General features: G+C 42.5%; 1 long non-coding RNA gene across 1 annotated transcript; it reads right to left on the reverse strand.

Moving 5' to 3' along the window:
- Positions 1-10,775: 10,775 nt before the first annotated feature.
- On the reverse strand, positions 10,776-23,595 carry LOC115522803. Its single transcript, XR_003971590.1, has 3 exons — positions 22,957-23,595; positions 12,936-13,170; positions 10,776-11,999 (listed from the first exon to the last, which is right to left on the reverse strand). It is a non-coding gene; the product is annotated as an uncharacterized LOC115522803 (long non-coding RNA).
- Positions 23,596-23,597: the final 2 nt, after the last annotated feature.

Raw genomic sequence — 23,597 nt, forward strand, 5'->3', positions numbered from 1 at the left:
CTTCCTTCCTTTCAACTCTTGATTCTTTCAACTCTTGATTCTTCAATATTTCTAATAGACCATAAAGAGTCTGATTAGAAATTATACATTATTGTTTTTTCAATCTGTATTTAAGCTTTCATTTTATGTTGATATTCCTTTCCATTTAGTATTGGTTTAGCTTCCTTTTTGTGTTTATTTAAATTTGCTTTTATAGTCAGTCTTCTTCCATTTGAAACACTCACTCCCTTTTTAACACAGGAGATGATATATACTCCTCTGCTGTCAATGTCGAAGCAATTATATGCCACCAAATGGCTTGTGATTTGGCATCTTCTCCTGATAAAGGCTTATGATAGATAGGATGTGGCAGAGGTCAGGAATTCTGCTGAGTACAACCTGAGGGTATGCTTCAAATTGCTTGAGCTTTATCCAAATCCCCTAGGACACAATCAGAAAACTGGTCCCCTTCAATTTTGGTACAGAGCTTTCTTCTTCATTCTTCACAGAGATTCAGAGTGAAGACGTCTAAAGCTGAGCCATCTAATTGCACGTTTTACTCCCTAGCATTAGTGTGGCCCTTTCCTGCTTTGTATAATCAGTTATAATTACTAATTTGCTGGCCACAATTAGCATAGGGAGTTTTATAGGAGCACAGACAATTTCTTAGCTACCCAATGTTACTAAATAATTTAAAAAGGGAAGACAAAGAATTTCTATCAAATGTGTTTTGTTTTCTTAATGCTGGTGCTGCCATTAAGAAAAACCATTATAAGGTAAAGAAATAAGGAAATTCATAAAGATCAATCCACCAGCTATTTCCCGCATTACAAAAGTTATTTTTTTGTGATTTAATTTTCTTGCTGAGGTGAATTTAATTTGCCATTAGAAGCCCAAAAGCTGAGGGGTCAGTTTCAACGGAACAGAATGCTTTTTGTCTTGCCTGAAACACTGCTCTTATCTGCAAAAAAAAAAACTAGGGGGATTGCTTTTCAGAAGAAATTTTCATAAAGAAGTTGATTTTGAATCAATAGAAACGTTTTTCTATGCCAAATTTAGTAGAACTATATACTCTTACCACCTACCCACTCCAATTCAGAGTAAAAATATGCTTTCTTCCCCTCAGTGTTCATTACTATACCTAAGCTGAGATCCAAACCACAGTGAGCAGACATTAGAAGATTTCCCAATATATATAAGATACACTACATACAGGAATGACAATCAGATATATGAAGTATGGTTATTTTCTAGCGAGAGAGTTACTTGAATCCTGTTAGAGAATTCTTCAGGTTTCCTTTAGCCCTGTTTGTTCCTGATGCTGATTAATGTTTATGATTCCATTATCCTCTTTATGTTTACAGATTCCTGCTCCCCGCAACATTCGCTCAATTATTTTATGATGTGTTGACATCATTCTCAATGGAATGGATGATGGTATTCTGGCAGAGTCTCCTTCCAAATTTTGCTGAGTGTCACTAGTAAGTGTACTTTGAGCCAGTTTCTGGAACTATATCCCCAAGGCTGCAAATTATACTTTATTTCATTGTCTTAAAGTGTCTACAGCCAACATATCTGTTTGAGATACCAAGTCAAGTATTGTCTCCCCAGCACATCTATAACTATTGATTCCTTTGAGAGAGGTTTAATTCTATTTGTGCTTATCTTAGAACCACAGCATCGAAAGAGACTTTAAAGATCACCTCATCCCATCGGGTGCCCGGGTCCCCACCATATCAGCCTTCTGTGGTGCAAGTAATAGAAACCAACTTTGTGTAAGTTAAACCAAAAAAGGTATTTATTCTATTAATACAGATGGCTCATAGAATTAAAAAAAAAAACCTGAAGAACTGGCTAAGAGGAGTTAGAACTCATATTGACTCTGGGGAGCTAGGTGCTGGGTGCTGACAATGTCTTTAAGTATTACCCACTGGTGACCTCAGGGGTATTATTTTAGGGAGTTTTAATGTCCCCTCGCCAACCCTCAGTCTGGGTAGTAGAGATTCCTTATATTTATTCAAAATGCTATGTACAAGTAGTTTAAAATTGTCTCCCAAAACTTGCCCTCAACCAGATTGCCACCCCATCCTTTCTACACAGAAATGATAAGCCTGCCACTTATAATAGGTACCTTTTCATGTTCTACAATTTATATGATTGGAATCCCAAAATGTTTACTCTTTTTTGTATGTGATTTCTTTGATGTTTCATAATTACTTTGAGATCCATCAATGATATTCTATGAGTCAGCTCAGCCTTTTTTTTTTTTTTTTTTTGGCTGAGTAATGTTCTTTGGATCTACTGCTATTAGTTTATCCATTCATCTGTTTATGAACATTTGAGTTATTTCCCTTTTTTGATGATGGAAAATAAAGCAGGATAAATATTTGTGTATAATTATTAATCGGGGGAAAAGGCTTTTTTTTCTGCCTCAAAGGGAATCTTTGTTAATCATGTGTGCTTCACACATGCTGTTTTTTAAGAAACCCAACTTTCTAGAGAAACGCATTCCTCAAGACTGGCTGCAGCTTCCCATCATGAGTCTTGTATTAAAAGAAAACCACAGTGGTACAATTTGTTTTTGTTATGTTGCCTTCTAAATAAACTCTTTTTTAATTTTTTTAAAGTTTGCTTATTTATTTTGAGAGAGAGAGAGAGCTAGGGAGAGAGCATGTGAACGGGAAAGGGGCAGAGAGAGAGAGAGAGAGAGGAAGAGAGAGTATCCCAAGCAGACTCCGCGCTGTCAGAACAGAGCCCGACTCGGGGCTTAAATTCACGAATAGTGAGATCATGCCCTGAGTCGAAATCAAGAGTCAGTTGGTGGCTTAACTGACTGAGCCACCCTGGAGCCTCTAAATAAACTTTTTTTTTTTTTTAAACTCTGGTTCGTCTTTCCTTAAATGTTACATAAACAGATATAAAAAAGACAACAAATTGGAGTTTATGTTTACAAAAACACTGTAAGTACGAACAGTTCTATATCGCAAACGTATTATGCAATCAGTTCAGTCTGAACTTGGTTACCTGGTACACGAATGTGAAAAAGACACGCAAACACGTTCTAAGATTTAATCCGCATCTTCCTTTCTACAAAAGAAAATTGTGATTTGGGGTCGTAACCAGCATGCCCATCCAAAGTCATTCATAAAGGCTGGGCGGCCCTTTGTCATTTTGTTTCTTTTTGTCAGTTTTAACCCTGCACCATGGTTTGCTGTACAGTAAAAGGCAAAGAAACATTTTACTGAAATAGATGACATCCTACAGCCAACATTCCTGAAATTGAAATGCTTTTCCAAAAAAGAAGAGGTGCAGAATTGCTTTCACATGTTACACAGTTAAAATGATGATTGTTAAAAATGCTGCCGGAGGTGCCTGGGTGGCTCAGTTGGTTAAGTGTCCAACTTCAGCTCAGGTCATGATCTCATGGTTGATGGGTTTGAGCCCCACATCGGGCTCTGCACTGACAGCTCTGAGCCTGGAGCCTGCTTCGGATTCTGTGTCTCCCTCTTTGTCCCTCCCCCACTCGCGCTCTGTCTCTGTCTCCTGAAAATAAATAAATGTTAAAAAAAAAAAAATGCTGCTGGCCCCTGCAGCCTCACTGCAAAGTATGATCAGTCTACTTTGAGTCCTGCCTTCCCTCGAGCAGAATTGAGCCTCCCTTGGTTTGCAGCCCCTCACTCTACTTCCTTGAGTTCCTCCAAAGCAAATCCTTCAGATGATGGATGTCAGCTTGCAAGTTCCTCTCATGTCACTTTCTCCTTCTCCAGACTTTTCAGAGCTCTGAACTTATTATCTTCTCTCCGTGGGAGGCACTTGCTCCAAATCTTTATATGGGCCTCTCCTTCTTGTTCTTCAGTTCTTGGCTCAAATGTCATCTCCTCCGAGAGACCTGCTCTGACAAATCAGGCTCATGGCCCTCATTTTCATTGCCTCCCTCTACCCACCACCCTGGTTTTCATACTCTTTATTGCAATCTGAAAGTATCTTTTTGGGGGACTTAACTTTTTGCTATCTTCCCACTAAACTGTGAGCCCCATAAGGATAGAGACCGTATCTGTCTTTCTATTACTATATACTTGTTGTCTGGAACAGTGTCTTTTACACTAAAGTTGCTCAATAAATATTTATTGAATAAATTAACAAATTAATGGTATGTTTTATCCAAGTTTTATTGTAAAGTATAGCATTCATAAAGAAACATGCATAAAACTATATATATTCTTTAGGGAATGGTTATAGAGCGACGTTTGTTAACTACCATCCAAGTCAAGAACTAGAATAGTAGTGGCCTCCTAGAAACTCTCCTTGTACTCCATGTATCCATTCCCAGCCACAGCCTGGAGGTAACTATTTTCCTCATTTATATGATAATCATTTACCTACTTTTCTTCATAGTATTACCACTTATACGCTCATCCCTAAACCAGGTAGTTTAGTTTTACCTGTACTTAGAAATAAATATGTAGAATTATTATATTGGGTGTACTTTTCTGCACCTTAGTTATTTCATTCAAAATTATGTTTTTATTTTTTTAATTTTTATTTTTTTAAAATTTTGATGTTTATTTATTTTTGAGAGAGTGAGAGAGAGAGAGAGAGAGAGAGAGAGAGAATGTGAGCAGGGGAGGGGCAGAGAGAGAGGGAGACACAGAATCCAAAGTGGGCTCCAGGCTTCAAGCTGTCAGCATAGAGCCTGATGCAGGGCTCGAACCCACAAACCATGAGATCATACCCTGAGCCAAAGTTGGACGCCTAACTGACTGAGCCACCCAGGTGCCCCTCAAGATTATGTTTTTAGACTTCCAACTTCTGGCATGGTGGAGTGAGAAGGTTGACAAATCTTGTCCTAAAAAACAACTATTAAGCTGGTCAAAAGTTCAAAGACAACAATTTCAGTGCTTTGGAAATTGATCAGAAGCATAGCACACACACACACACACACACACACACACACACACACACACTGATGAAATCTCATGAACTTTGGGTGAGAACAATATGAATCTGTGACATTGTTGCCTGAGCTGCTCCCACCCCATGGCGGAGCCCCAGTTCTGTGATGGCAGTTCACCGTGGGTGGGTCAGGCCATGAAAGTCAGTAACATTGTTGCTGCCTCCGGATCTGCAGCACTGTCCATTAAAGTGGCAGCCTCTTGCCAAGCAGACAGGGAGAGCCTAAGGTCCTGTTTGGGGCAAGCAATGGTCTAGCAGCCTGCCAAGGATTTAACAGTAATGTCCAGATGCGAGACAGCCATAGGGGCAGAATGCATGTTTTTTCCATGTGCACATGTAACGTTCTCCAGAATAGATCATACAGTGAACCACAAAACAAATCTCAATACGTTTTATTTTATTTTTATGTTTTCATTTTAATTAAGTTTTTAACTTTAATTCCAGTAGAGTTAACATACAGTGTTATAATTAGTTTCAGGTGTATGATGTAGTGATTCAACAATTCCATACAGTATTCAGTGCTCATCATGAGAAGTGTGCTCTCAATCTCCAGCCCATATTTCACCCCTCACGATTTCCACCCACCTCCCCTCTGGTAACTATCAGTTTGCTCTCCAGAGTTAAGTGTTTCTTTCTTGGTTTGTCTCTTTTTTTCCCCCTTTGTTTTGTTTCTTAAATTCCATATGAGTGAAATCATATGGCATTTGTCTTTAACTTATTTTGCTTAGGGTTATATTCTCTAGCTCCATCCATGTCATTCTAAATGGCAAGATTTCATTCTTTTTATGGCTGAATAGTGTGTGTGTATATATATATATATATATATATATATATATGGCTGAATAGTGTATATATATATATAATGGAATAGAAATATATACATAATGGAATATATATATGTGTATATATATCCTGTGATATTCCTTTCTCATGCTGTTCTTGTTAGGTTTTGGTATCAATATTATTTTTAATCTTTAGTATTCATAGTAATTATTCAATTCATTTTCTTCTATTAGTTTGGAAATAATATACTCTAGTTCTACAATTTTCATTGTCACATTATTTATATGTTGGATTATGTCCACCCCCCACCCCACCCCCCAATCGTATGGAAGTCTTAACCCCTGCTACCTGTGAGTGTGACCTGATTTGCAAATAGGATCTTGAAGATGTAATCAAGTTAAGATGAAGTCATTAGAGCGGGTGCTGATGCAGTATGGCTGGTGTCTGTACAAGAAGGGGAGACAGAAACTCACAGGAGAGAGACGGCCATGGGAAGGCAGAGGTGGAGATCGGAGGTACTTGTGCCACAACCCTGGAGCTGCCAAGGAAAGATTCTGAAGGCAAGAGCCTTCAGAGGGTGCTTGGCCCTGCCGACATCTGGATTTGGGACTTCTAGCCTTCAGAACTGTGAGAAAGTAAATTTCTGTTGTTTCCAGCCAGTCAGCATGTGATGGTTTGTTATGGCAGCCCTTCCAATCGAATCCACCTTAGAAATCACAACCTGCATAATTAACGTATCTGAGTCTGGAAGTCATGAGAACCTCCACCCTCTCCTGCACAGACAGTACAAGGAAACTGCACGCCAGAACCTTTCATTCCCTTCTCCATTTCCCCTAGTTCAACTCCCACGCTGCTGTTGTCTAATACCTTAAATTAATCCTGTTTCCCCCACCAGAAATTGTCATTACATTTCATGCAGTCTATGCTTATTTTATTCCACCGCATTCTCTACTACCTTTGCTTTGCTAACTTTCTTGCATCTCAGATCTTTTCCCCAGTACCGTTGTCTTTCTGCCTGAAGCACAGCGACAGAGTTCCTGCAGTGAGAGCCTGCTGGTGGTAAATCCTCTCAGGTTTAGCTGGGTTTTCACTGGGTGCAGATTTTGTTTGACAATTGGTTTCATTTGATACACCGAAGATACCGGTATACTGTCTTCTGCCTTCCGTTCTTGCTGTGGGGAAAACAGCTAGCTGTTAGGGGCCAGTCTAATTGCCATGCTCTTTCTTAAAGGTAACTTGTGTTTTTTTTCTCTGGCTACTTGAGGTTTATCTCTTTGCCTTTGTTCTTTTGCAATTTTACTATCATGCCTCTAGTTGCAGATTTTTTTCGCTCAGCCCCTCACCCTCTCCCTTCCTTCTATTTTATTGATATAGAATTGACTTAAACACTATAAATTTAAGTGTATATGTAGCATAATGACTTGGCATTCCTGTGTATCAGGAAGTGGTTTCCACAGTAAGTTTGCTGAACATCCATCTCCTCATATAATTAAAAAAAATTTTTCCTTTGTGATGAGAACTTCTAGGATTTACTCTCTTAGCAGATTAAAGGAAATTATTTTGGGGGGGTTCCCTAGATCTTTTTGATCGTAGATTAATGTGTTTCTTCAGTTCTGGAAAATTCCAGTGATTTTCTCCTCAAACATTTCCTCTGCCTCATTCTCTCTTTCTTTTCCTTCTAAGGCCTTGATCAAATGTATGTTACATTTCTCACTATATCCTCCTTGTGTCTCACTCTCTCTTTATTTACTATTCTATGTTTCATCCTGGACAGTGTATTCTAATTCATATCCAGTATATTATATTGTATATAATTTATATGGACAATTAAATATAATTTTATACCTAAAACCCTTCTAGTTTATCAGTTCATTACTTCTCCTTATGTTTTATCCAATCTGCTGTTAAGCCCATTCACTGAGTACTTAACATTTGTTATTTTACTATTTATTTATAAAAACTCTGGTTTTCGAATTTGCTGTGACAAATCTTATAGTTTCCTACAATATAATTCATTTTTGATAATATACCTGTTTCCTGCAGATGTTATCAGTTTGTCATTTGTTTCTTTAAGCATGGTAATTTTGGTGGTATTTCAGTCCGCCTGACACTTTTCCAAGTCTGGGCAGGGTGCTGGTATGTTTCTTCTGCTTTCTATTGGTTCTGCTGCATTTTGTTACATTGTGTTTCCTTGTGTTTCTGCTAATCTTTGTTTGCTTGCCTTCCTTCCTTTGTAAAGTTATTTGTAGGGGTAACCAAGGCCTGGCATAGATAGACCTGCCCCTGAGATGCTTTGGGTTTGCTCCGCGAGGTACCTGGGTACACTACCAGCTGGGTATCACCTTACACCGTTTCACAAATTGAGATTACCTGGCCAGCTCAAGCTGTGGGAATCTGAGTGTAAAGCCTCTTGAGGGCCAGTCGGGGGCCCAAAGTCTCCTGGTTTGGGGCAAGGTGGGATAGGTTTACAGTAACTTTGCCCTGCCGTTGATGATGCATCTCTTTGAAATCCAAGCTTAGTGTCAAGGGGTCTTCTAAAAACTTCCCACCTTGGATGGGCTTTGGGCCCTGACCACGGCTGCCCTCCCGTCGTGTAGTCGCCGTGCAGAAGCCGGAGGTATCAGGAACCAGAAATGCTTTGGGGCATAAGTGCTTTGGTGTCCAATGCTTTACTAATCTCTCTGCTTACAGGCTTTTTGTCAAAAACTGGCCTGGAAACTCCCCACTCTTGCTGCAACATCTCAGTTGTGTTTTTCTTTTGCAGGAGATTTAAAAACTTTTTAAACCAGTGGTGGGGGTGGTGAGGGAAGTGTTGATCTGAATGACAGCTGTTGTGATTGGAAAATGAAAGCTCAACGATATTTTTAGTCTCTCCCATCCAGTGGTCTCTCCAGAGCATAGTGAAATTTGAGTGTGCAAGTGCGTGTGAAGGACTATTCACCACACACATGGCCATGGACTAGCACAAAGGAAAATGAAGAGAAAATGAACTTTGTTTAGATTTTTTACCTAATTCCAAGTGTTTAAGACTATGTTTCAAGTCTTTACTAAACATCGGCCCGCACATCTCCAGGCTGTCTGATTTTCACAAATCCTAATGCAAGAAGGTGAGCTTATAGAGTCTTTTTAAGTGTTCACATATTATTTATTGGAGATAAAATAGATACATTTCAACAGGTGATTAGATTTGTGACTAGAAGCCTTCAAAGACACACAAAGAATGCACCATTGCTCTTGTTTATTGGGAATGGAGGTTATATTTCATATTTAAAAAACATCAATGTTTTCTCATACATGCCCTTAGGCAAGGTTAATGAAATAGAATCTTTTCATTAAGATGGTTAAAAATAACTGTGGTATTAAGACTACTGTGAAGACTGAACATTTTTTTTAGCCCAAACTATACAATATTTTGGTCTGAAGATGTAAGGATACTATTACTGTCCTAAGCTTACCTATTATGAAGTTTAAAATCCTTCCAAACAATTGCAGGTGCCATCTTTCCTACTGATGTGGCCCACACATTTCAAGTACTGTATGCTTTTCAAAGGGTATAGTCCATCATGCCAGAAAATACTTTCTTTTTCTTACTAATAAAACACACATGCTCATGCCAATCAATTTTAGAGTGTAAATACTGAGTTGATTGTTCTTTATTTTTTGTTTTTAAGTGAAGTAAGAATAATGAGGTAAGAGTAATGGCCATAAAGTACATATCATAGAAATGCTGTTCCCTCTCTTTGCGGTTTCCAACAGCGATAATGAAGTCAAAGTAGGCCACTGGGTGGATGTCATGTGGGCATTTTCAGGGCCCAGGGAAGCGGTGTTAAGCAACAAGCACTTCTTTCCTCAGATTGTGCAAGAAGCCGGACAGATTCTGCCCCTTCTGATTCCATAGCCCTTAGATGACCCACCTCAAATTCTAGAGGCTTGAAGTTCTGACTGACCCTTGAGTAGCTGACTCAAGTCATCTTGGGTGAGTCTTCCATATTGGTTTTTCACCTATACTCAAAGGGGGAAAGCATAGCTCTGTTCAGAGTCAGCACAGCAGAGTAGCGAGGGGAGCAATGTGGCCTGAAGGGGTGGCCGAGGATTGAATGTTGACTTCACCACTTACTGCCTTTCGAACTTAGACAAGCTCTCTCACCTCTCTGAACCTCAGTTTCCTCATTTGTTCGAGCAGAATAATGACTATTTCCACTTCACAGACTTGCTGTGAGGAATAAATGAGATCGTAAATGGAAAGCATTTAAATTGGCATTGACATATAAAAATACTCAATAAATGTTTGATATTAATATTCAGACTTGAGAAATATTTTGCACAGGTTTGGTTAACCCACCTGAGGAGGGTAATATTCTTGAGAGAGAGTTTTGAATGTAGTTCAGAAATAATTAAATGCCTTTCTTGATTGAAATAGAAAGGCAATTAAGACAATGAAGCATTTTTCTTTGTGTTATCTAGGACATATTTTTCTCATTTTCCTTGTGTAATGGGAAAATTTGAAATACATACAGAATGGTGGCAAATTACTCATCTTGAGGTTAATTGTTCCCCAACAAATACATGTCAAGTAGGGAAGGTGGATAAGATTCCAGAGGCTTCAGAATCCAAATCTTGATAGTGTGACATTTGGGTTCAGGTGGGCCTAGCTTTTGGATATTGCCAGAATATGACATTGGAAAAGTTCTTTAACCCTTTTGGGTCTCAGGCTCCCTGATTATAAATTAGGAGTAAAGATACCAAATTACACCGACAGGCTACAAAGTAGCTGAGTAATAACCCAAAGCTGACTTTGTAACACATTCCAGAGACTTAATGTAAGACAGAGCAATCTATTTACATACAGTGAACCAAGTAACCAAGCTCTATTCACTTTACCCAAGCAAACTGTTTCCCAAATGTGTGTCTTTGGTTATCTGGAAGGCAGCACAAAACAATTCAGATATGCATCTAGGAATTAGGTGGTAGGATGGAGAGAGGTGACAGCAACAACTTGGAATGTCATAAGCATTGCATGATATGCGTGCTTCATGCATACAATTATTTATCTGATTGTGTTTTAATTGTCTCACTAACATGTATTGGGAAGATTCTATGACAAATGAATAAGCCTGTCTTCAAAGGAATGTAAGGAAGAAGGGGAAATCTAATATTTATAAAAATCCATCTTTGTGACCAGGTATTTTTTCTGTTGATTTGAAACCTCAGGAGCATCCTGAATTAAATCTGGACCTGGCTTCTGTACGTGGAGGGCAAGGAAAAACCGAAGAAAGAGGAAGACCACTCTTGGTAGGTGGTGGCATTCTTGGATTTCTGGTGGCAGACTTAATAAGCAAGGGAACTTACACATGAGGCTCATCTTGGCAGGTAACAAGACAGGTAAATCTCTGCACGTGCCCGCCAGAACCTTAAAAGTTTATATAGAGACCTTAATTGGGTTCAGTCACATATACTGTCCAGATGGTCTCAACAGCACACTGTTCTCTTAAAGCTGCATCTTTGAAAACAGTGCCCACTGTGGAATGCTATGCAAAATGTGCATCTGAAGTGCAGGGGAGGGGAGGAGGAGCCAATTGCCCAGGTTCAGATCGTTGGGTCAACCTGAGGTCATGTCCCCTCGATAACCTCCTCCAACAGTATTGGAGTAAGCTAATGCTGAAACAACCCTAGAATCTCAATGACTTAACATAAGAGAAGTTTATTTCTTGCTTGTATAAAGTTTACTTCCCCATGCAGTCATTTAGGGGCCAGAATCCTTCTATGTTGTGATTCTGACATATCCTAGAGCAGGGTCAGCAATCTACGAGTCATGGACCAAATCTGATCTAGAGTTTTTATAAATTTTTTCTTTGTAAATAAAGTTTTATTGAGACAGCCACACCGATTCATCATGTATCACCTGTGCTTTGTAGCTGCTCTCACACTAAGGTAGTTGCAACAGGCTCATGAATTATAAAATATTGCCTATCAGGATCTTGACAGAAAACCTTTGCTAAGCCTGCCCTAGCATTGGAATATCACCTTGGATTTTCTGATTAGTCCACAGAAGGGGAGGAAGACGAGTGCAAGACTGTGTGGGAGGTTTTTATGAACTATATCTGAAAATGGCTTCCATCAATCCCACCTACTTTTCATTCGCCAGAACTCAGTCATATAGCCAAAGCAGCTGCTAGGGATGTTGAGAAATGCAGTCTAGCAATGGCCCAGGAGTAAGACATACAGCAGTTCTCCACAGACCAACTCTGCACTAGAATCTTCTAGTCACTCTTTCCTCTTTGTTCCTAGAAACAAATGTTTAAATACAGTTAAGTCATTACAGATAAGTCATTTCAATTGTAGTCTTAAAAAGTTAAGCACAGTTAGACTTACCTGGATAATTACCTTAAAACTGAATTACTGACACAATGTTCCCAAATTTTAGTTTGTGTTTATTGGTGCCAACAGTGGTTCCTAATCGTCATAGGCTGATAAAAATGGGACAGAGGTGGATTTGACACTGAAATGACTCCTTTAAACTTGTCCTACACCATATGAATTAAGGAACACTTTGTGGTAGTTTAAAATAAAAAAGTTTAAAAAGTGGTAGAAGGATTGAGACATTACACAGGGCATAATTATATAGACAGACCACTTCTAAAAGAACCTACTTTATTGAACTCAGAAACAACCATGTGGACATTTAAGTGACAATTTAGTTTCCACAAAACGTTATCCAGCTCATTTTATTATAGTTCATTTATAAATCTTTGGTTTTGTGCAGTTTCTCTTTTTCATGAACTTTGTAATTTGGTTTCATGGTTGTTTAAATGCTATCTGCATAAAGAATGTGGCCCTAGTTTTATGCTTGTGCATATTTAAGTAAGATAGTAAAATTAGTTTAAATAAAAACATGAGAGATCCAGAAGAATATTTTCTTTCTTAAAGATATGTGTACATAATGCAAGTTTATAGGAGTCCACTCAACAGAGAGAGCTCTCTTTCACAAAACACTTATATTTGAATTAGGAAACTATATCAGTCAGGACAGACTATGCAAAACTGCCATAACAAAGAAGCCCCAAGTCCTAGTGGCTTAAACCACCTGCGTACATTAAATGTGTTGCATATTGCTAAAGAATTCTGTTCATCGTGATCCTGACAGCAGGACCCAAACCGATGGAGCTGTTCTCAGTAACACCTCTGGTTGAGGGGAGCAAGTACTCTGGGGGTTCTCTTACCTTTAAGGAAATGCTCTGGCTCAACGAAGTCAGATGACCACACTAACTTCAAAGAGAGGGCCATAATCTTTTTTGGGTGTCCAGAGAAGAGAGAAACCAGGAATTGGTTGACAGAAGTAAGTGAGGTAGCAGACAGCTTTCTTAATTTCATAGGCAGTGTGGCTCCTGGGTTACAGTCAAGCCCCACTGCTTGCTAGCCACACGCCACGGGCAAATCAAAACCTCAGCTCCTCCTCTGTGAAACAGGGGAGAAATGTCAGTTGGCATGGTTCACTGAGCGGAATCAAGGCAATAACTCTTTGTCAACCATAAATTATTATCCAAATGAAGGTAATAGTATTGTTTCTGGCAATCAGTCATACCACATTAAGAATAAAGAATAATTAGCAATGATTTCACTCCACAGCATTTGTCACGCAATCAATATTTTGTCTCAAAAGTTTCCTGAAAATTCACAAGAAATTTCCTTAGGTAGTCTGATAATGAAACCTGAGGAAAATACCTCTCAAAGAGAAAGAAAGAAAAAGATAACGAAAAAAAGAAAGAAGAAGAAAAAGAAAAGAAAAATTTCCCTCTTGACTAGAAAGTGACAAGCCATTTTACATGGCCCCAAATCTATATTGCCCACTCTTCTGGCAGATTCCAACATTGAAAACATTTGAGGTGGAAGAGAAGAAGCACTATCTATTTTGCCCAAGAAGCAGTTGTTTTAAGTTGGGCTCAGCATGAAAAAATTTAAAATGTTTCACAAAATAATGCTGAGGATAGAAATACAAGAAGATTCTATACTGTAGCATGGACTCCTGAAACTGATAATCACCCGAATATCTCAGAATTCCAGCTGATTAGAACTGGCTGGCATCCTGAAGATTATCTGGTCTCCTACTCTTATTTCCCAGATGACGAAAGTAAGGTCTAGAAAAGTTAAATAACTTGCCATAGGTCATGTTCCTTAAATACAAGTTGATTAGCCAAATATTTTTCCCCTTCACCATCCTGAAATTATGGACCGAAGGAAATTAAACACTGAAGGAAGACATGTTTCTCTGTCCCCTCATAAAATCGCTGACAAAATCTCTTTGAATCACAGCCTATGGCACACCCTTCATTGTGAATATGCAAGCAGGCCGCAAGCCCCCAAGAAATTCCTGTGGAGATCTAGCAATGACTCTGAGATTCATTTTCAGTGCTTCTAAAATTCAGTTGTTGTTTTCCATTTCAGAGTTTTCTAAATGATGTTTTGACCCATAGGAGATGTATGAATGGAGTAAGAAAACGAGATACAGGCTTCTAACTGAATAATTGCATTATCTGATTATTTAATTAGATGTGGAAGTCTTACACTGTAAGAGAAGAATTTCCACATTGTCCACAAAAAAAAAGGAAGAAAGAAAAAGAAAGAAGGAAAGAGGGAGATGGAGGGAACGAGGGAGGGAGGGAGGAAGGAAAAAAGAAAAAAAGGAAGGAAGAAAAAGAAATGTGAGCTTCCTTCCTAGGCATATTAGTCAGGAAAGGCTCAGTTATGCTGCCATAAAAAATCTCTGGGACTTATAGTAACAAAAGATTATTTCACATTCATGTTAAATGTTCACTGTGGGTTGGAGAGTTCTCCGCTCCACATTATCTTTGCAAAGAGTGGCAGGCTGAAGGAAACTCCATCTGGAGGGTCACTGGAGGCTGTGGCATGGGGAAGGTGAATTGGCGAATTGCACATTGGATCTTAAAGCTTTTGCCTCTAAATAGCACATATTACTGATAATTCTAAATTTATCAAAGCAAACAATAGGGTTGCATCTAAATGCAGAAGAATCAGAATACTCTACTCCTACTGTGCACCTGGAAGTAGGGGAGCCATAATTTTAGTGAACATCGCTAATGGAGACCATTCTAGAAATAAAGAAGAAAAGAAAACAGAATAGACATGCTCCCTCCCCAAACTGTCAAGAAGACAGGGTCTCACACAGTCAATACGAATCAAATCCCCAATCCAGGATAATAAAATACCTGGCAGCTATACAATAAAATCTCTTAACACATTAATTTGTTGCTGATAAAGTTTCCTGAATTTGTTTCTTCATCTTCATACAAGAGTATTGCATAGAATGAGAAGCAGGTACAAATGAACTAAAATAAATTGGGGTTGGGATAAAGTTTCTGGAAATGCGCTGTGGGCCAGCTAAATGGGGAGACACACTTGTGCCTTTTGTGTATTTTATCAGGCTCTTTTTGTTTCTTTATGACATAACCGTACTGGTCAATAGTCTTCCAAAAGAATTTGATAGTAGGAAAGTTATAGCCTGATCAGACAGAAAAGTTCATTTTCGCTTAGATGCTAATAGTAGTAATTATCTAATGAGTCACTCTGAAAAGAGACCCTGAACCTCTAAAACTTAGCCTTTTTGGGAAATGTCTGAAAGTCTGGGATATGTTTAGACAACCGTCATTTCTTTTTTATTTGGGGACAATCATTTGCTTAGATACATATTTTTAAACTTTTAGTGTATCACTAGCAACAAAGTGTTTCAAGTGGGAAAAACTCAAACTAGCTCAGAATGTCCCCTAAATTAAAAAATAGGGTTTTGTACTTTCCAGAATAATAAGCACTTTTATAGTCTTTCTTTAAATCTTTCTTGGTAAAAAGCTACAAAGCAGGAGGAAAGGGTGAGAGTCAAAGCCCGCTGATTTACTGTTTAATTATATCTTTCCCCCCTGCCCCTTAAAATTTTATAACAGAGCAGGGTTAACATTAACACCCCAACCACAATAAACTAAACATATTTTATTACATATTTTATGTCCATGATGAAAATGAAGATATAATAGTGAGATAATTTTATATAGAGGTATGGTGAATTCTATGTGGCTAGGGGTAAGTCAATTTTGTGTTCTGTGCTTTAGTTTTTAAAACTCTCATTAATAATTATATTAATAGCACACTTTTGCTGAGTGTTGATTACAGTACAAGGGGCTGTATCAAGTACCTCACATTTTTCCCTCATTTAATACTCACAGAAAACCTACTTTTAAAAATGAAGAATTGAGGATGAAGTGACTCGACCAAGGTCACTTAGCTAGTTAGTAGTGGAATACTCTTTTGGGATAAATCATTGTGGTAACACTTCAATCAAGGTATCTGGTAAGTGCAGTGTTTTTCTAGCCCAACTCTCTTGGAGAAGAAAAGATTTGTATTGGCAGTGGTTCATTTATTCATAAATATATGAATGTCCACTCTGTGCCTGGTCCTATCTTAAAGCCTGTGGATATAGAGCTGAATAAGTCTGCGAGGCACAGATGTTAAGAAAAGAGGTTAAGAAAAATCAGACAGACAGACTTGGGTTGGGTTCTGCAATACAACCTTAGACAGGAACTCTCTGGCCTCATCTGAAAACTGGGAAATTATATTCGTGCTTACTTCACGGTTTTGCTGGGAAAATTAAACGCGGTAATGAATAAAATGCTTAGCATAGCACATTGCGTAAGATGCTTCATAGTGCGTTCAGTTAATACCAGGTTTTACTGTTATTATTGTTGCTATAAGCAAAATAGTGACTGTAGGTGTGCTCCTTGATTATGGAGGGGAAAGAGATGTTTAAACAATATTTTCTGTCCAATGTGATATAAGCACCAGGGAAATCAGGGAAAGAAAGGCACGAATGACTTCCTAGAAGGGGTCTGGAAAGGTTTTATGAAAGAGGTGAACTCTGTGTTAGTGATTTTAAAGAGAGCAGAATTTCTCCAGGTGGAGACCGGGTATAGGCATTCCGGTCGTGTACAAAGCTGCTTAGCAAGGCATGTTGGGGGGATCTCAAGGCTCCAGCCACGTGGGCCGTTCTAGACAGGGAAAGAGGAACGGCGAAAGCGAATGGAAAACCCACCAGTACTGGGAATTTGGGTGGCAGTGACCGGAGGGAGGCTGGGGGATCGCGAGGTGGCGCTGTGGCTCCACGTAAGGGAAGATTCCGGTGTCTGCGGGTAACCCGCACGCCCAGGGCGGCGCCGGAGAGGCGGGGCAGGGCGGTCTAGGTGGGCTTGGCAGTATCTTCATACAGCCACCAAATAATGACGGTGATAAAGATAATAAAATCATAAGCAAATAACCCGGAAGCGGTCTCCTTTAGGACACACGGTATTAATAATTAGAAACTGTCCGCGAGGAACAATTAAGAGCTCCCGAACTGCCCAGCAGGGATCATTTCGAGCGCAGTCCTGGTAATTGGTGGGTCCCAGTGGGAATCCGCCTGGCCGGGCCGGAGCCGAGCTGGGGGCTGACCCACGGCCTCCGGGCCAGTCCCGAGCCCGGTAGGCGGCTTCCGGCTGCCTGCGGGCCGAAGGAGCGGCAGTTTCGACTCTTGCCATGGGGTGCTCAGTCCGCGATTCCTGCCTGCGCCTTTCCTTCCACGCGACCGGAGGTTTCGGGGACTTCTTCGCTGGGCTTCACATGCACACATGGACAAACGAACCACGTGTGAGCTCAGGCTCACACACAAGTGTACGTTGCTCTTAAACACGTACGGACTTCTGCACACGCACACTCACATGAGACACGTGTCTACATGTAACACATGCACACACTTTACACGTGCACACGTGTACTCAACGCTTATGCGCAACAATCCTTCTCAAGCACAAGCGTCCACATGCACCCAAGTGCGCGCTGTCACTCACTGGTACACACTTGTGCTACACAGGCCCATAAAAATGCAGCCACCCTTCGTTTATACAAACGTATTTGCACACTCACATCACACTCATCTCGCATCTCGGTGGCCAACAAAGACCTCTAAGGGCCGAGCGGTGCGTAAATATCTAATGAATTGTGCTTCAAAGAAAAAAACTTTTTGTGACCCAGGCATCTCGAGCTTCTCTGCTAAACTCCCCTTTCCTTCTACTTTCTCCTAAGCAAACAGGCTTCCCTCCCTTCGCCTCCAAATTCTCGCAGGCCTGTTTCTTTTCTTTTCTTTCTTTCTTTTTTTTTTTTTTTTTTTTTTTTACGTTTGCACTACTGAAGAGATGCTAATGTCTAAACACCCAGGAAGTTCTCTTCCCGCACCCTGGAGCCTCTTTTCGCCGCCGAGGGAGCGGGGGCCCTTCGCAGATCAGACTCCAATCAAGCAGGTTGGAGGATTGTGGGAGAAGGGCTAAAGGTAGGGCATAGTCGCGCTTCAGGACAGTCTCGGATTAGGAGATCTTTTCCGGCGGGTCCCCAACTGTACTCTCCCAGCTCAAAATAATTTTAGTTTTTAGTTTTCTGTGGTCATGCCAAGGCTATATGGTCTTCCTCAATTAAAGTGCATCCGCAGGTGTCCACATTTCTGCCCTCTGTTGGACTTCGCAGGCATCCCCCAAAACTTGTTCAGTCTATATCAATTAGACCACGCCGCACGCGCCCGAAGCTCTGACACCTCAGCTAGGACCCGGAGTTGCGACTGACTGAAGGTCACACAGCAAATGTGGCAGATCCAGGGCTGGAGTTAGCGCCACCCTGGCGTGCCCTGTCTAGGACTGCCGGGAGAGACGCGTGACGGTATCTGCCAGCGGGAATGCGCATCCAGTCCACGAATTAGAACTTTTCAGAACCGTTTTCCCCTCCTATCTCCCTTCCGCTGCCTGCCCTGCGGCAACTTGCGCCCTTGCTCCTCTGTCATCCGGGATACCCAGGGGATCTGGGAGCTTTGTGGCAGAGGCGTGGCGGGGGTCGGGGAGCCAGGGGAAGCACCAATGCAAATGTAAGGATAATGCGCCGCCATTGGATGGATGGTTTGGATCCTAGGTTAAGGTCACAGACTGGGGAAATTTCTGCTCGGAGACTTTATTTGCAGTGAGGCGGCGGACAGGTTGTTTCATTTCAATCACAAGCCTTCAGTTTCCTCACCTGTAAATGGGGGCGATCTTACCTGCCTTCTTTGTCTTGTGGGAATTCAGTGAGTTTCTGCCCGTAAAGCCTTCAACAAATGGTGTCTATTATTATCTAGGGACCGCCCCAGGGGAAACCCGACAGTCCGCAGGGTGGATCCGGGAAAGGTTTGTTCGAACTCCTTGCCTCAAGCTTTTGTCCTAGGTGTCTGTGGGTGTCTTTGTCCCCTTCTAGACCTCAGTTTCCCTGTCCGTACTATGAGGAGACGCGCGTTCCCAGGTACTGGAAAAGTTAGAGTCGGCAAGCACACCGGGCCACCGCTGCAACAACTTTGGGGATCTGAAAGAGGAATCTGGGTCCGAGGGAATGCCCCCTTCCCCTTCCCCTTGCCGCTTGCCAGAGACCGCTGAGAGCAAGGAGGTGGGACAGGCGGATTTCCGGTGGAAACGTGGCCTGCTGCTCTTATACGTACTCCGAGGGCAGCAGGTAAAGGTCTTAGAGGGGCAGCGTCAGGGTTTCGCGCGCGGGTGGCGGGGCCTTTCCCGCCGGCATCTGGGCTCAGCTCAGGAGCACCTCTCCCCTCCATGCTGCGTCCCGCTCTGGCTCTCATGTTCCTAGCGACCCGCGCCGCCACCCACTCCTCCTGTGGGCAGCGCTTTGGCACCTGCTCACTGCGGCCGCAACTCCAGACCGCCAGTGGACACCTTCAGAGCGGCCGTTGGCGGAGGGACTTTGAGCCTTTGGCCTTCATCGCCGCACTTTCCCTTTCCCTTCTTCCCAACACCGAAGGAGGCGTCTTTTCTCCTCTCTCACTCTAAGCGGTCTCTTACTAGCCGCCAAAAGAAGGGGGCATTTCCCAGGGCTGGCGGCCCTTCTGAGGGCGCGTCTTGCTAAGGGAGACGCAGATAGAAGGAATTTTCTAAGTGACAGGTCCCAAGTCTGGCCTCCTGGGGGCGGACGAGCAGAAAAGATTCCCTCTTTCCCCGGGACGTCCCGCTAGTCCCAGTTTGGCTGTATTTATCTCGTCTCTACTCTTTTTGGGTTAGAGAAGGGACGCGTGTGTTCTCACCTGCACCCCCTGGAAGTTATGGAGGCAACTCGTGTCCTTCGGGAAAGGGAATTGATTTCCCTCTGACTTAACAGAGTTGGGATAGCCGAGAGTGAGAAGGTTTCAAAGTTCGGCGTGGAATGGGGGGGGTCTTGCTCTCTGGGCCTGAGCTTCCTGCAGCGCTGGGAGACCCTGAGGCATGGGTAGCCCTGTCTACTGTTTAGAGCAATCAAGGGGGAGGTAGTGGACGTTAACCCTCACTTAGGAAGAAACTCTGAGAAGCTCAGCGGGACACTTCACTCCAGGGGAAATATCAAGCCTTTTCACCTGCTTCTTCCACATATAAGTCCATTTTGCTGTATATTTTTCTTATGCCCAGCTTTGCCCGTTCCTTGCTTTTTTCTTCTCTAATTCTGTAGGTCTGGACAGGGCCTGAAAATCTGCATTTCTACCTCCTCCCCCATATGATTAGACTGATGAGGGGGATTTAGGGATTACTGTTATAAGCTAACCTAAAGTCATATCACATATATTCTATAACTCCTGGGCAATGCTATACACACAAGTATTTTTCTTCACAGAAGTGACTATAATATAAGAAAAGATGAAGTCAGTCTCAGTACATACTTTATAGTACCCCTTCTCCACACACATGCTTGGTCTTCTGGAGGTGGTGCTTCCGTCACAGGAGGGAAGATTGACAAGTGTTTAAGGAATTTTTCAAAGTTTAAAATTACAATTGCTAGTTGAATATTCACCAGAGGAAATCCACGAAAACCTACTAGTCTGCTGGCCTGGTGTTGTTCCCAGTTTCCTATCACCCTCTATATCTCTTTCTACCTTCTCTTTAACTTCCTTCCTACTTAATCATTTATTACTGGGCGAGAAAAGCCAGTTTAAAAGCACCAGAACACTCAGAAGAAATGCTATGAATACATTCTGCTTGATTAAAAGAAAGTCATTCGCCATCCCAGGTGAGGTATCTGCTGTTTCTGAACAGCCAAAAGGAATTAGTCTTATCAAAAGATTCTTGCCCTTTTTTTGTTTTACCTCTTCCTGTGGCCTGGCAGATGTGGAAATTGCCTCCTTCTTATTTAGTTTCTAGAGGTTACCTACACTGGGGCAGAAGTTGGGCTGCTGACATTTTCTTTCTCTGTGCCAATTTCTCTTTTGAAACAGGCACCTTCAGGCCCCTCAGCAAACACATAATCTGCAGAGTGCTTCTAGATTCTGCTTGACCCCTTAGAAGTCCATCTGTTGTATGCTTCACATTGATCCTGGTCCTCATAGTGGCTGTATCTCCCCTTTTCCTGGCACTTTTGCTGCTTGCCTTTGGCAGCGATCTGATCCCTATTACATTGTGTGTTCCCCCTCACTGGGGAATGTACTTTACCAGACTCAACTTGGAGTCCTGAATACAGTTCACTGGAGAGTAAAAGTGGAGGTTCAGGCAATTAAGGAGAGGGAAGCTTGAGTCTTTAGCTCTGGCTATCTGGAACTCATTGATAGAAGGGTGGCCTCTGTTTCCTGGTTCCCCTTCCTTGAAGGATACCCTCAGAGAAGGCAGGGGATAGTCCAGGCAGGGGAAGGGATTGGCTCTGGGGGACTCATTGGACTTTGGAGGTTAAGCTTGGATCTTTGGGAAGTTTTCAGCAGGCCCAGTTTTAATTGTGCGTTTCAATTCTGTAGAGATGGAGAAAGTCCCCTCCTCCTTTCCCCTGCCCACAAAGTTATAACCCTTTCAGTCTCTCCACCAACATAACCATCCTGAACATGTGCTGTGTGTCAGGAACTCTGGTAGATGTTACGTAGATCCTGATGGACCAGACACATCTCTTCAGGAGTGTCTTGGTGGAGACTGAATTAATTATTAATTTTTGCCAGAGACAAAGTGCTCTCAGCACATTAGTGGTCCAGATTAAATGGTATGGGAGCAGGGCACGCTTTGTGCACAAAGATAAAGTAGTGTTTAAGGATAGTGGCCGTGTACTCACGGACCTGAAATACAGTCCTTTTTTCTGGTTTAGGAACTGGGAAGTGGTTTTCACTTTCCTGGTCTGCCAAGAGCACAAAGCGTAATTTTTGCCTGTCTCCATCCATTCAACATGGGCGTGTGTACTGTTCCGTCACTGACCCCATGAGCTTCCTAAATCAAAGGGCCAAGGAAGGCCAGCAGAAAGGGGACCTGGATTTCTGGCAGAGAACTCCCCCCAAGGAGTCCTTAGCAGATTTGGCTGCAGTCAGGGAGTTCCTCTGAGGGCAATGAAACAGAAGTTCACCATGTGCTTATTAGAGGTTACGACCTGCTAAAAAATGATGGGGCACATTACCCGGAAACTTCTAGCTATTTTCTTTGCCACTCACATGCATATATACAGAAAGGTCTGAGGTAGGAGACCATTTCTCCCTCCCTCTCTCTTAGCCTCCCCCCCCCAGTCCCCTCCTTTTTTTTTTTTAATATGAAATTTATTGACAAATTGGTTTCCATACAACACCCAGTGCTCATCCCAAAAGGTGCCCTCCTCAATACCCATCACCCACCCTCCCCTCCCCAGTCCCCTCCTTTTTAACTCAATCTCTCACTTTCTGGACAACTGGCAGGGGCAGAAGTTGGGGTGGGTTTGTTCAAGTCCCCCGTTTAAACTGAAAGAATGAGGAAGACAGAAATCCTACATGAAATAACCAATCAATCAGAGACGTTGTTGCTCTGGTAAATACACTAAAGAAAAAAAAATACTTTGGGGCGAGGGTAAGGGGTTGGGAAATGAATCTGAGTAAATTTTAGAATGCATCCTGATACAACTCTAGTGAGAGCATTCATTCCACCGTTTACACATCCCGCGGATTACTCGACATAAGTGAGCTTATGGGGACGGTGCCTTAAACACCCGCGGCCTCGAAGCTAGCACCAGAACGAGAACCATTTCAGAGGCCAGACAACGGACAGAGTCCGGGTCCCCCTACTCCATGAGGGACCCACAGAGCCTCACTAACCGAGACCCAGGGTCCACCCACTTCTCCCAGCGTGGAGAAAAGTGCCCTCCGCGATCTCCCGCCCCGACCTCGAGCACCCATTTTTCCACCCCACCACCCCCTCCTCAAAGCGAAGAGGTGGGCACCTGGGACGCGCTTCCTGCTTTTTCTGCCCGGGCTCTCCCGTCTCCTCCACTTTTGCCCCCGACGTCCCAGAACAGCGGAGCAGGACGCAGCATCGGCCCTGGGAGGGCGCAGCCTGTGAACCGCGAGCGCGCTCAGGGCGTGGCGAGGATGCTAAAAGGACCGCAACGACCAGGATGCAGACCCCAGTTCAAATCCCTGAGAAAAATATCGCCCTTCCCTTCCGTCTGTTTCCCCTCTCCAGCCCGGCTCTGCCCAGCTGTGCCCAGCTCCTTCCCAGCACAGACGCTGGTGCTCAGCGATCCTTCGCTCGCCACTTTGCGAGGAACTTTGGCTAGCTCCCCTGCGCCACCCGGAGAGGGATGTTAATGAGGGAGCGTGGCCCAGCGCGGCAAGCCAGAAGGCTTCTTAAGCCGCGATTGGCTGCAGCTTGGCGGAAGGATGGCGTTATGCAAATGAAGGGGCGGGGCCGTGAGGCGCGAGCCCCGCCTCCTCCCTTTGGGGTTAGTGTGCCTGTGTTTAGCTCTGGGGAGAGTCAAACTGGATTCCATAGGGAAAGCCTGCAAATCACTTCTATTTTAGCAAGGAGAAAACAGAATCTCCATCCAGCAGGGTCCACCCCTCTCTCTTTCTCCCTCTCCTC

This window comes from Lynx canadensis, chromosome A1 (genome assembly GCF_007474595.2).
Source record: "Lynx canadensis isolate LIC74 chromosome A1, mLynCan4.pri.v2, whole genome shotgun sequence".
In the NCBI taxonomy this organism is placed as follows: Eukaryota; Metazoa; Chordata; class Mammalia; order Carnivora; family Felidae; genus Lynx; species Lynx canadensis.